General features: G+C 49.5%; 1 pseudogene across 1 annotated transcript in view; it reads left to right on the forward strand.

The window, feature by feature from the left end:
* LOC308102010 (actin-binding protein WASF3-like) overlaps positions 1 to 4,591 on the forward strand; it is a 66,400-nt pseudogene extending 61,809 nt beyond the window's left edge. Inside the window, exons 9-11 of the transcript XR_013934990.1 lie at positions 1,761 to 2,069; positions 2,666 to 3,133; positions 4,434 to 4,591. The product of XR_013934990.1 is annotated as an actin-binding protein WASF3-like (transcript). The remainder of the gene's footprint in view (positions 1 to 1,760; positions 2,070 to 2,665; positions 3,134 to 4,433) is intronic.
* The last annotated feature ends 551 nt before the right edge of the window (positions 4,592 to 5,142 follow it).

The raw sequence follows: 5,142 nt of genomic DNA on the forward strand, positions 1-5,142 counted from the left end.
ACACACACACACACACACACTTTATGTCCACATAAAGGAGAGCATACAAGGACACAAATATTAAACGTTACATTCACTAAATCATGGCATATGTCTTCATGATACAACAAGCATATCACTCAGTACTCTATGGGTACAAGTATAGTGTCTCCGCCATATGTGGCGGCTACCAATTATAGCAGAGACAGCACAGTACTTTGCCAGCCTTTTCGCCTCCTTTTTGGAGGCATCCCAAGTTGTTGACACACACACACACACACACACGCACACGCACACGCACACACACACACACACACACACACACACACACACACACACACACACACACACACACACACACACACACACACACACACACACACACACACACACACACACACACACACACATGCACACTGAAGCTTTATAGCATAAACTCACACTGTAATCCAGCTCTCTGCTGACCTCTGTTGGAGCAGGAGAGTACTGTAGGCTTACTTTATTTACCCAGGCGAGATTGACTTAGCACAAGTTCTCTTTTTCAGCAACACCCTGCTTCTCATTCACACAAAAAATACTGAATACTAAAGTGTTGTCTACACTTACCTTTTGTATTTCCCTCTGATAACATTTTAAACAACAACATTCTGCTCTGCGTTGGGTGTATCAATGCAATCACTGTGAACCACAGCCTCATGGGATTTAATGCTTCAGTAATAGTATCTACATTTTGATATTAATCTACAATATGATATTCTATACCAATATGTCCATAGATAACCCACTATCATCATATATTTATATATAGTATTTACTAGTAGCTTGTAGAGCTGCAACTATCGAGTATCTTTTTAGCGATTCTATTAATTGAATAAGCAAGTAGTGGGTTTTTTGTTTCTTTTACTTTTGAAAGATTGTGTATATCAAGATCAGCTCAGAGTTTTTTTTAATACTCGACTAAATCGATAAGCCTGATTAACCACCCCCAGAATACACGCTATTTCATGGGTCTTCAACAGGGGGTCCTCAGAGTTACTATAGGGGGGCCGCCAAATCTTTGTGTGATAGGAACCTTTATTTTTGTCTGAAAATACACATAACATGAACACAACACTGATGATTTTAGTGCTCTCAAACAAGTCTATGAAGCTATTTACGAAATCTATGAAAAAGTTAAATCTGCAACACAATTTTATACAATATGTAGTCGGGGTCCCTGCTTCATCTCTCTATCTCAGCTAATGGGTCATTAGCCTGATTAGCCCCTTGCCCTATTATATGGTTATACTTTATTGTACAAAGATGTCGTGCAAAAATAGCTCCCTTAAATGAGTAGTTCACCCAAAAAATGACTTATTTTCTATCAATTACACACCCCATGAAGCCTTGAATTCATGGAGATTTATTATTTTTTGTCGCATTCCTAAGCCAATAATTTGATGACCGGTGGAGTCTCCGGTAGGAGACTCAAAGAATCTCCTACTGAGTCTCCTATTGACCGAATCGATTTATTGGCTCAGGAATGCGACAAAAACAGACAAATATCCATGAATTCAAGGCTTCATGGGGTGTGTAATTGATAGAAAATGTGTAATTTCTTCGGGTGAACTACTCCTTTAAAGGTTAGGCTTAGGATTTATGGTTAGGGTCAGAAATAGAGTTAAGTTAGGCTTAGGTTCTACATTACATACGTAATGTTTTGGGTGAACTACTCCTTTAACTGCCGCACCACCACCATACTAACCAACCAGTTAATCTGTCACTAACCCTCTCCCTCACAGATCCGTGGCGTCTGACTCGTACCCGGCGAGCCCCAACAACAACACCCAGCCGGCAGCGGGCGTGGCCCACCCCGCCGACCACCACACCCGGGACCTCATCAACGCGGCCGCGGCCGCCCAGACGCAGTCCCTGGACCGGGTGCTCCGGCCGCCCAACCAGCCACCCGGGGCCGGGGCGGCCGCGGCCGGGGGCCGCCACGTGGCCTCCCTGGGCAGGGCCCCGTCAGGGCACGCTGCAGGAGGAGTGGGAGACCCCACGGTCAACGGACCCAGACAGCAGTCTGTCAAGGAGTACAGGGCCGCACACAGGTGAGAGAGAGGTCACGTGGTGTCTAGTGTTGATTTCGTCAACTAAAACTATGACGTAAAAATGTTTGTCGACTACCTTTTTTCACTGACGAAGACTATGACGAAATATACTGACAATTTCGTCAACAAATAAAGACTAGACTAAATTGTTAGGGAGGGACGAGTGGAGAAGATATGCAGTAGAACTAAAAGACTAGTCATTTTATGTTTGGTTGAGCTTGGGTGTTGCGCTCTGACCCATTCTTCACAAGTCACAGCTGTCATAACATTCTGATACTTAAATGTCATGTTTGCATACAGACAAATCAGGAAAACTTAATTTGAGACCTGTCTCTGTCGGCAGATCTAGCGACAGTAAACGTAGGACGTTCGCAAGATCTGCCGTCACCGTGACGGCAGATCTTGCGAACGTCCTACGTTTACTGTTGCTAGATCACAAATAGTCTCCTAAGTGGAGACTATTGGTGTACCTTTTTTGCACCTAGTGGCGAAGCGTGGGATGGCGTGTCTTCCTAAACTAAACATGGTACAGGCCATCCATACATCTGTGTGTCTCTCACCCTCTCTCTCTCTGTCTCTCTCCCCCCGCCCCACAGTGGCCAGCCCTCTTCCATCCCAGAGTACTACATCCCCCCGGCGCCTCCCCCTCCCCCTCCCACCATCCCCTCCGCCCAGACGGCCTTCGACCCCACCGCCGCCGGCGGCCAGCCCCCCGTCCCTCCCCCCGCCCCCTCCTCGGGCGCCGCCCCGCCCTCCGCCCTCCCCTCCTCCTCCCGCCCGTACTCCCCCTCCCCTCCCCCGCCCCCCCGCCAACTACGTCCCCTCCCCCGCCCATCCCCCGTCGGGCGCCCCGCCCGCCGCCCCGCCCCCGCCGCCCCCCGGGATGCCCCCCGGCGCCGGTGTGCACTACCCGCTCCCCCACCCGTCCCAGCTCCTCCACCACGCGTCCCCGGGCGGCGCCGTGGACGGCGCCCTGCCCCTTACCCGGAAGGCCGCCGCCGCCATGCTGGGGATGATGCCGATGAGCGACGCCCGCTCCGACCTGCTGGCCGCCATACGCAGAGGTCAGTACAGTATGTATGTGAGCACTAGGTTGTCCACACAAGTATAGGAAGGTGAAATCATGGAAAATGAGAAAAAGTGCTCCTCGGAGCACCGGTCTCCGCCAGGTCAGGTAGGTTCGGACGGATCGGACTTGATCACTTGACTAAAGAGATAATATGTACCTACATTTGTAGGAGTAATATAACAAAAATGTTTTGCAAAAGTCAGCCTCCTGGTGGCACTATAATAGGCAGATGTGAAAAATGCAGGGCAAAGGTTTTTCCTTGGTCTCTAGGGAGGGCACATACAAAGTTTTACACAGATCGGTGCAGTTATAGGTAAAAACACAAATCAGCCTGTTATAGCGCCACCATGAGGCTGATTTAAACATTTTCAAGTGGCATTTCTTCCTCGGCCAAGTGAGAATGTTACGACACTCCAGAGGTGGGACAAAGTCCGTGTTTTGCAAGTACAAGTAAGTCTTTGTTCTCGAGTCCTGAGTCAAGACAGGCAAAGTCCCAATTAAAGTCCAAGTCCTAAACTTGTTGTTTCAAGTCCCAAACAAGTCCTACGCTTGTTGGAAGCTAATCTCTCAAGAACAGATTCCGAGCTGTGCTATTGCATCTGTCAGGAGGGCGATTCAGAAGGTGTGAACATTGGCCTACAAGTGGAGGACCTTAGATCAGGAAGCAAGCCGCGCTTTACCCAATCAAATGTAGTGGGCGGGATTTACATCTGTGCGTTCGCTTTCTGATGTGTTCCCACTGGAAACCAACCCAAACTTATTCAACAATGGCGTCCTCGGAGCCGACAACACCACGGAAAGTTAGAAACATTTGAACTTGTTCTTCCATTATAGAAACAAGTGGAGTCAACAATCAACAAAATGATCCATGTTCCGTGGGAGAAATGTTGTTAGTTAGAGTGAAAACATAGGCGCCCCATCGGAAGAGTAGGGCTGAGGGCAGACCAAACGGGCCTATTTCCTGTTATCAACGTTCTATTGGGCGGTCCCCCCAGAGTCAAATTCAAAGGAAAAAAACAGCAGAGGGCGCTGTTTTTTCCTTTTTTTGACGATGGGTTCCCAGATTGGTTGGAGGGTATTAGGTGACTTGAAAATACTTCAAGTCTCAAGTCAAGAGAGGGCTTAAGACAAGAGTCGTTTTTGAAGTCCAAGCCGAGTCCAAGTATTTTTTGTATTGAGTTTTGAGTCCACACCTCTAGGGGGCACTCTATAACAACCTCTCCTTCTCCTTCTCCTCCTCGTCCTCCTCCTCCTCCTCCTCCTCCTCCTCCTCCTCCTCCTCCTCCTCCTCCCAGGCATCCAGCTGAGGAAGGTGCAGGAGCAACGAGAGCAGGAGGCCAAGCGGGAGCCGGTGGGCAACGACGTGGCCACCATCTTGTCCCGACGCATCGCCGTGGAGTACAGCGAGTCCGACGACGACTCGGACCCCGACGAGAACGAGTGGTCCGACTAGGACACAGAGGGAGGAGGGTGGTCCACCTGGGGAACAGAGAGAGAGGGGTGGTCCACCTGGGGAACAGAGAGGGTGGGGTGGTCCGACCGGGACACAGAGGGAGGGAGAGAAAGAGGGGAAGGAAACAACAGGGTTTGGGGGGGTGGGGGGGTGGTGCCTGGGTGAGAAGAAAAAACAGAGGAAGAAGAGGGGTGGGCGAAAATATGAGTTGGAGATGAGAGTGGGTAAGAGAGAGAGAGAGAGAAGGGGGGGTGTTAAAGTTGAGTGTGGGGAATGTGGGAGGTCAGGCGTTACTTTTCTGACGTTTGGGTGGAGTTGAAGCAGGCGGGAGACAGGTGGAGCGTTGTCTTATTATGCCTAATTTACGATCCGTCGCACGACAGACAGTGTCTCACAGCGAAAAAAAAGCTGACCTACAAGTTTACAACGCGGCGTGAAATGGTAAATGGTGCATTTATATAGCCAAGGCGCTTTACAATGATTGTGCATTACATTCACCCATTCACACACCGATGGCGGAGGAAACCATAAACCTGCTCATCGGGAGCAAT

Source organism: Gymnoscopelus braueri (genome assembly GCF_963280865.1).
Source record: "Gymnoscopelus braueri genome assembly, chromosome: 15".
In the NCBI taxonomy this organism is placed as follows: Eukaryota; Metazoa; Chordata; class Actinopteri; order Myctophiformes; family Myctophidae; genus Gymnoscopelus; species Gymnoscopelus braueri.